The following is a 9,634-nucleotide window of genomic DNA, read 5'->3' as shown; positions in this document are numbered from 1 at the left end:
AGTACAAACATCACCATTCACTTTTGCGTTTCTCTTTAATTGATCAAAATTGCATTCATATTTATTTTCTTGTTTTTACAATTAAAAAAATCCTAAATTGTTCTTCAAAGTCTTAATTAGTTAAGTAATTACATGACTGTTTAGTGTCGTGAGTCTCTTGGGAAACGATACTCGGTCTTACCATTTATTATTACTTGATACGATTCGGTACACTTGTCGAGGTCTTAACAATATGGTTTAAGTCTTATTCAAGTGCAAGATTGGATGACCCCTTATTTTGTTATTAATGATTTCGTCAATTGTACAAAACCAATTTTATACATAACCACATAATGTTGAAGGTATAACCAGTTACTACACCATATTGTCAATTTTTTTATATGAAAACAACGTGATACAAAACTTACAACATAACATACATTACATAACCACTTAATGCAGCAATAGATCCATGAAGCTGACAATAACGATAAATCTGAAATACAAAACAGGAAATTATGAATGTCCTCAAATTTTCACACAATTAATGTTCTTGTTTGATCCACTACCTTCAGGTTTTTCGTTGTTGTCAACCGGTGGAATGAATTTGCTAAGGATATCATCAACAGAACATGTTGGAGGTTGTTGGTAACAACTGGTAGTGATACATGTACTAACTCATCAGTTGGGCAACCAATATCAGTTGCGAACACCTGCACATACCGAGACTATCAGTGAAAGTGCACAAAACAAGTTAAGAAAATATAAAAAAAGCACAAATGATAACAGTTGTAAAGTTTACCTTAACAATATTGTTAAGTGTTATGTTAAGGTAATATGTTCCACATTTTGGTAAAAAAATTGCAACCTGTTCAGACATTATTGTTTTATTCGATATACTAATGTGGGAATATAAGGTCAATAACTACCATGACACAAACCGAGAGAGCTTCACCAAATCACACCCAAAACATTGAAGAGTCTAAGGGAAACATATGATGATAAAGTTTAGCGGCAACTAAGTTTTCCATTCTTTCTAAATTCAGAGTTACAACGTATTTGGAAGTTCTAACATTCATTTATTCATCAGCTAGTTCTCTTCTTCATGGTTATCATATTCATTTCAACAATAGAATTCATAAGGTAAGTTCATAAGGTAAGTTCATAAGGTAAGGTAGAAAACACAAGCCAAGCAAGGAAACTCTCATCCATAAACAATATAGAGCACATATTTCAGATCAAAATTCACAAGGTTAACAATATTGGTATAGTGAACATACTATTTTCAAAGAATGATTGCTATATTTTGAGAAGAAAAAGCGTATAAGTAGAACCAATAGGAGGGTTAGCAGGTATGGAAAACAATAATGTCTACCTCAACTAGCAATAGCAGGTATTGCCCAGCCAACAACGTTTGGACTCATTGGATTCCAATTCTTCAATGCTTAACTTCAATTTCAAAGGAGTAGGGACATTTGCAAAAATTACAAAACCCACACAATTACAAATCCCTAGTCATATATATACCCATTCAACCATAAAGGATTCAAAAAAAATCATACACACTAATTTTTATCATTACACGATATAAATAAACTATAATTCTACAATATGACCAACCAATCACATAACAAAGCTCATTTAGAAGAATAAAAAAGATTGAATACATGGTATAACTAGGTTAAACAACATAATATGACAGAAGAAAATGGATTCATCGCACTCACATTAATATGATGAACAATACTCAAATTTCACCACACCACAATCGTTTTCGACTTCCCGCCTTCGTACACCACAACAATTTGGCATTCTTTTTGCGTTCGATTTACGGTTTCTGGAGCACCAAAGAGAAGGGGATTTTGTGTTTAATTTAGGGTTTGTGGAACAAAAGAGAGAAAGGGTGTTGCGCTCCTAATCCATTGCAATAATTACTTCAATGAATCTGGTGCATAAAGAGAAAGGGCCATTGCGTGGAGAGAAAGGGGCCAGTGCATGGGAGGGAAAGGGCTTCTACAAATACACATTCATGTTCAGTGTTTGATAGAAAAGAAAGGATAAAATATTTGAAAGGAGCGATTGCTGTAAAATTCTAAAATTGCCCTTAGTGAGATTCAGAAAAATTGGGGTCCAGAGCGTGTCTAATGAGTGGCAAGAGTGAAAAGCGTGTCAAAGTATTCTTTTTCAAAAATAAAATAATTAATTACATCTCTCTCTTGCACTACTCCCTACATGAACTCCTTAAGACACGTAACAACAATTAACCAGGCAATGGAAGCAATAAACAAAATAGAACATCATCCTAACATTCATTCACATGAATTAATGACCATTTTCAAGATTTTTCTCTTTCCTACGCCACTGTGGGACCCACGGATTCACCCAATGCAAAAAAAAAAAGCTTTTTAATGTTGTAGGGATTCAAACCATGACCCTAAGTGTTCTGCCACTCTAACACAATCCATATACCACTTGTCCAAGGTTGTTATATTGACATAATAACACAAACATCAATATATAATTCTTACTTCAACCAAATTTCGAAAATTTAAAATAAAACAATTATAAATAAATTTTCATACAACTCCTTAGTACTTTTATCACCCAACATCATACCATAATTAAATATTATTAATAGAGAATATTAAAATAAAAATAAAAGGTATTTTTATTTTATCCGGGTCGTACATAATCCATTTGGTTATTGAAAAATATCCTCAAAACCTCTCAGAATTTCCTCCAACTCTACCTGTTATTATGGGGACAATTTTACACTTCCATTCACCCTCTCTTCCCATTCTGCAAACCCATGTTCCATACCAAAGAAACCGCTTCAATCTCGGTTTCTTTTAATAACGCCTCTAATGTAATAACTCTTTTCACTAGAGTTGGATCTCCTTGAATTCTCACTTCCTTCACATCTTGGTTGAATCTCAAAGTTAGATTCTTCCAACTAATATTAACTTCTCCTAAAGTAGCCAACTATGAAATTCCCAAAATTGGATCTACCCCACTTAACTCAAAAAGATTGAATTTTTCCTTAATCATTGATAATGGTTGAAAATACTGTTATCTGTGATGTAATTTTGATACTAAATGCACCCTTTTCTGTTTAGAAACTTGTTTGGAATCATGTTTCTCTGTTAAGTTGTGTGAATAAGAGAGTTGAGGTTGAATTTGATGGTTTTATGACTAATTTCCCTTGTTTTGGCAGGAAATGAGATAATATGGAAAGCAAAGATGAAGTTCCATGGAGATGGAGCTCAGAAAGGCCTGGAAAAGCACCAGAAGGGAGGAGTGCTCGAAGCTTGGGCACCGTTTTTGGAGGCTTGAGTGCAGGAAACCACTGCTCACTGCCCAGGCGCCCCTTTTTGGGGTGCTTGAGCGCCAGAAGCACGAAGCTCGAGCGTCCTTTCTGAGGCTTCAGCGTAGGGAACCACCGCCCAGGCGCCCTAAGTGGGACGCTTGAGCGCCAGCGACATGGACCTGGGCTTTGTTTCTGTTCTGTCTTCGCTCTATTTAAAGGACCCAAACGTCCTAGGTTTTGGATCTTTGGCTTGAGGAGCACAGCAGCACACTCTTTCACCCTCTGGAGGCGGATCTGGATGCGGGAGCTTCCATCTTCTACTTTTAGGGTTTCTCTATCTCATTATTCTCCATTATTCATCTAGTTTCACCATGTCTATGGTGAACTAAACTCTATTTGTTGTTGGGGGATGATGTAACCTTGTGAATTCTCATGTATTTGAATTGATTCTTAATAAAATATGTTTTTTTCATTAATAGTTAGAGTGATTCATCTGTGATTATTAAATGCTTTGCTTAACTCATTCATAGCATGATGTATGAATTACATGAGTGCTGGGAGGTTCCTCACAATTCAGGTTCTTGTTGAATTACTCCCAAGAGTAATATTTCTCAGGGATGAGGGTATGAGTCTTGGTCGTCTTAAAGTTCTTGATCTTCACATTTAATTACTAGGAATGATAGGAATTGCATGAACTGGTGATTAAGGACAGGCTTATTTCGCCGAGGGATCGGGTTTAAGTGATTTAGTGACTGATGTTAACATTAATGCATAAAGAAGAATTCTTACATACATGAGAGGGAACTTGGTGAAATCTAACCCCCAACAACATACTCATCTCATAATAAACAACATTCGTCCACCATTGTGCTATTCTGCTATTGATCAAACTGCATTCATATTTAAATTTCTGTCTTTGCATCTGAAACCAATGATCTCGTTTTCTTTAAGTCTTAATTAATCGAGTTATCACCCGACTGTCTAGTGTCGAGAGTCCTTTGGGATACGATACTTGGTCTTACCATTTTATATTACTTGTGCGATTCGATACATTTACCGATTCATCAACAATCATCAATCCCTCCAATTGCAAAGAAAAGTTTTCACAACACCCAACCGTTTGCTTATAATGCCCATCTCCCAAGTAAATCGTGTAGCTAAAAGTAGCTTCTACCTCCAAATTCAATTCATTGACTAAATTGGTTGAAATGAAATTATAGTTAGCACAACTGTAAATTAAAACTAACACCTGAAGTACTTGGGAAACATTAGAAGAGGGCTTTAATAGTGTTATAGGAAAACTTTTTTCTAAAAGATAGTTTAACAACTTTGATAAAGATTAAACGATTTGTATAAGGGTTTAAACACTTAACTTGGAAAGTTTTGTTCAAACTATAAATTTTCAAATAAATATTTTTTATCTTCTAGTCGAATCTACTACAACGTTTTGAGAAATATAGCTCTTGGTCAAAATATTGTTCGTGACAAGAGCTTTTATAAATGGTTAAGATAATAAGCAACTATAGGGTTTGTAAGAAAAAAGTTTGGCAAGACAGTAGTGATAAACACACAATTATTTTATACTAGTTCACTCCATCGAGTTACATCTAGATCTCCTCTAAGACCTCTTAGAGGGTTCCACCATAATCTTCAATAAGATTGCAAGTGAGTATTCACACCACTCTTGGTATCACCTACTCAATCCTATTAACCCCCAATACTCTTACTAGAACCGAGTTTCACCCACTCCAGGTTGTGAAATATTCTTCACCACTCCTGGTATCCTTAGACAGTCCCAATATATTCCTGATATGTTGTCTAGTTGAGTTTCACCTACTTCTGGTTTCCACTAGACAAACACGTCTAACTACCGTTTAACCCCATTGAGTTAAGCGTTAAGTGTTTGAATTCTCTTTAGAATTTGTAATCAGTTAGATTGCTTAAAAGTCCTTGGACGATTACTCTTGCAGAGAGGAATTCTATACAATACAATTCAATCTAATAGACACTTAGAGTTTTCTCTCTTATTACAACAGTAAGCTTATGATTCTATGAAGCTTGAGAGTATTTTCTTTTCTTTTGAGCTTGCCTTTCTTCTCAAATATATTCTTTCGTGTTCGTGAGATTATTCTTTTGCTCTTCTCTTTAGAGATCTTCAATTTATAGGCTTTAAGAAAATGTCTGTTGGATAATACTTGTTTTGATCTTCGGATCTTCTTAGCCTTATCGTAGGTAACAGCCATTAAAGTCAACTTGTAAGAGGAGACATGCTTTTTAAGTACTTTATCAAAAGTAGGTTGTACGAACTCTTTGACGCGACTTTTAATAGAGAGAATATTTTGTGATTTTTTTCTTTGTCTCTAATGTCCACTTTTAACTTGTATATAATAGAGTAGATGGATACTTGACATAGGTAATCTACACAAAGTAGAGTATATATGCATGTAGATAGATGTCTCCTTTTTCTTATCACTTTTGTTGTTTTTAAATATTGTGCATTTAATGTCATTTAATGTATGTTTAGAACAACTATAAGTTTTCAAATTTTTCCCATACTCAACCATGATTTGATCATTTAAACATTCTTGTAGAGATACTAAGCAGTGAGAGTTTTATCGTTGGATGAAACCTTCGTTTAGTACAAGGTATCGTTTAGCCTTCGCAAGGCTTTTCCTAACAGTGCCTTGTTTAGTGATTTTTCGTTTGGTTCAAGAGCACATTTAGCAAGATATCTTTCAACATATTTTTTGGAACAATCACTAGTCCCCCCCTAGACGTCCGTCCACAAAAGCCCCAACGTAAATAATTGACCGGTGGCATATTCGTAAATAAGTGAAACTCTAGACGTCCGTCCTGGGTCGAGCCAGACGTCTATAATATTATAGACGTCCGTGGGAGGGGGACGGACGTCTACTAGGCTGAACAACTGAACGTTTCAACTCCCCATGTCAGCCCTTAAACGTCCGTCATGGGAGGGCCCGGACGTCTATAATATTATAAACGTCCATGTGAGGGGGACGGACGTCTACTAGGCTGAACAACTGAACATTTCAATTCCCCATGTCAGCCCTTAAACGTCCGTCCTGGGAGGGCCCGTACGTCTATAATATTATAAACTTCCGTGTGAGGGGGACGGACGTCTACTAGGCTGAACAACTGAACGTTTTAATTCCCCATGTCAGCCCTTAAACGTCCATCCTTGGAGGGCCTGGACGTCTATAATATTATCAACGTCCGTGTGAGGGGGACGGACGTCTACTAAGCTGAACAACTGAACGTTTCAATTCCCCATGTCAGCCCTTAAACGTCCGTCCTGGGAGGTCCCGGACGTCTATAATATTATAAACGCCCGGCCCCCCATATCGGACGTTTAAGGTGCTGACAGGGTGGTTGGAGAATTAATTGTCTTCAGCCCCTTAAACGTCCGATATGGGGGGCCGGACGTTTATAATATTACAGACGTCCGGGCCCTCCCAGGACGGACGTTTAAGGGCTGACATGGGGAATTGAAACGTTCAGTTGTTCAGCCTAGTAGACGTCTGTCCCCCTTACACGGACGTTTATAATATTATAGACATCCGCGCCCTCCTAGGACGGACGTTTATGGGCTGACATGGAGAGTTGAAACGTTCAGTTGTTCAGTGTAGTAGACGTCCGTCCACCTCACACGAACATTTATAATATTATAGACGTCTGGCTCGACCCAGGACAGACGTCTAAAACCACCCGCGAATAACAATTTTAAATCCCCAAAGACGTCATATTAGTGATGAACCGGACGTCTATAATATTATAGACGTCCGTGCCCCAGAGTACCGGACGTCTAACTGTATTAATATTGGAAACGCGAACCCGCGAGGAGTTACGCTCACTGTTCATCGTCTTCCCCCGCGAACACTGTCTGCGCCATTGATTTTCCATGTGTGTTTTCTCTCTTTTGGACCGTTTAAATTGACTTTCAATCCGATTACATTGCTCTGTGATGAAATACCTTTGATTTGAACCGATTAAAAATCATTTTCAGTCCATTTTTTTGTAGTCTCTTGCGTGTTCTTGGGCGGCTTCTTTGACTGTTTTTGGGTTGCGTTTTAGGTGTATCTATCACAGCATGTCTTCTAAGTAACTTGGTTTTTTTATGTGCAGGATGAGTTGGTTGAGCACCAGACTCAGGGCACATTTGCTGGCCAAGGTAGGGACGACATTCTAACAACGGCCATTGGAAGGCCCGAGCACCCAGGACGTGTACGTGGAGTTCCTGGGGCGATTGGTCTTCGTGACTACTTTGGCCCTATATAGAAAACCCCCCAATCAATGAGTCAGGAGACATTGAGGCAGATGGATCTTCAGTGGGAGGAAAGACTCAACCAAAGCATGAGATCAATGGAGCAACGATTCATGGAGCAGCTACAAGAACAAAAACAAATACAAAGAGCGCTTGAAGAAAAGCTGCATTCCATGATGCAAGGCAACATGGGGGCCGATGACACTCCCACACCACCTCGTGTCAGCACTAGAGGATCATGCTTTGCTGTAGACCCCACTCAGTATAGCGGTCAATATGAACTGTTGGTTGATGGGGATCCCCACACATTGTGGCTGTCGGACGAGTGCTTGAGGGGGGCCAGACCATTCATGGTGTTGCCATATTACCCCAGCACGTGCGTATGACCATTGACGAGGTTCGGGATCCCCAGGCTCAGGTGCCTGTACCCACTCTAGAAATTAACTTTGTGGGGGAGGCCATAGGATCATTTATTGCCTGGCCTAGAGCATTGATCATGTCCCACATCGCTACTCGATAGGTATAATTAACTTAGTATTTCTATGTTTATTCTACAAATAATTGTTCATAACGCTTTGACGTAAATTCTTATCTTCAGTTCACACGTCCTTAGAAGCAGCCGATTCATGATACAGTCATACATGAAGATGATGACATGGCTGAAGCGGAGGATGATCCTCTATCAAAGCTAATGACAAAACTACCCAGGTTGAAGAACGCACCATTAGAACTATACTGGGATTTGAGAGTATTTGGTCTTCCCCCACATGTGCCAGTTTATATCACATTATATGATGCATTGGAGATGATTGGGGGAGACCGGATGTTGAATATTTCCATCATTCAGCTGTGGTGCATGTAAGATAGTCAATTTGGTCTTTCATATTACTTTTATTTACATTGTTATAGTTTCTAACAACTTAACTTTGTTGTTTTAGGTACATGGACACAATTGTTGTAGACCAAGGTCAGTCTTCCATGTACGGATTTGTTGAACCTCAGACCATTCAACCGTCTGGTAACACACTTCAAAACAGACAACATTATTTGCAAACATGGATGGATGAGTCAAAAAGAGACGTATGCCTTGTGCCATACATTGAGGGGTAGGTGTTGTTATATGTGGTCAGTTTATTATTATAGTTTCCTTAATTAGTTGAATAACTATTTGTCCTTCGTGATAGGTCGCACTGGCAGCTGATGGTCGTCATTCCCAAACAATGTAAAATTATATGGTTTTGTTCGTTGCATAGGAGGATGAAAAATGACTTGAGAACCATGCTTCAAGGGTAAGTGTTTCTCCAAAAATGACTTTGAATTTGATGTTCACCTTCAACTTTTATGATAAATATAGTCATATTAATTATACTTTGTGTTTTCAATCTGTACAGAGTTATTGGTAAATCTCGTGGTTAACTGGTTCAAATTTTGTATCCAAAGGTTGTAAGTCATTTATAGTTTCTAATTCATTTTCTATGTTATTGAATGATCTAAATAATTAACTATTTAGTTTGTGATTTTAGTGTAACCAGCAGCTAGATTCATGGGAATGTGGCTTCTATGTGATGTGTTGGATTAAGACCATCATTCGAGCTGTCATTACAGATCACTAGAATGAGGTAATGATGTATACCTTCAATACATTACAAATCAAATTCATCTTCAACATATATGAAACCATAATGAATCTTTCTTGAATTTTGCAGGGCTTCAAGAGTACATCGCCTATTCTAGAGGACACAATTAAACAGATAAGGTAGGAGTGGACCGCTTATCTTCTGCAAAGATGGAGTTAGGAATAGTTTTATTTCTTGTTGAACATTGTTTAGTTTTAGTTTAAGTTTTATGTTGATAGTTTTGGTAGTGGATTGAACTCCACATTAAGTAGAACTTTGTTTATATGAAACGCATATTTATATTATTGCAAAATTGTTCTGGGACATTTTCTACTTTTCAGGTGTGGTTTTATTGAAAAAATAAATCAATTTTAAAAAAAAAACGCCCAGTAGACGTCTGTTAGTGCACAGTCGAACGTCTATAGACGTCCGGCAGTGCACAAACGGACG

At 37.6% G+C, this 9,634-nt stretch overlaps 1 long non-coding RNA gene across 1 annotated transcript; it reads right to left on the bottom strand.

Moving 5' to 3' along the window:
- Window positions 1–244: 244 nt before the first annotated feature.
- LOC108325458 (uncharacterized) lies at window positions 245–2,192 on the bottom strand. Its single transcript, XR_001831835.2, has 2 exons — window positions 1,707–2,192; window positions 245–692 (listed from the first exon to the last, which is right to left on the bottom strand). It is a non-coding gene; the product is annotated as an uncharacterized LOC108325458 (long non-coding RNA).
- Window positions 2,193–9,634: the final 7,442 nt, after the last annotated feature.

Source organism: Vigna angularis, chromosome 3 (assembly GCF_016808095.1).
Source record: "Vigna angularis cultivar LongXiaoDou No.4 chromosome 3, ASM1680809v1, whole genome shotgun sequence".
NCBI lineage: Eukaryota > Viridiplantae > Streptophyta > Magnoliopsida > Fabales > Fabaceae > Vigna > Vigna angularis.
This window is presented reverse-complemented; position numbering and strand designations above follow the sequence as displayed.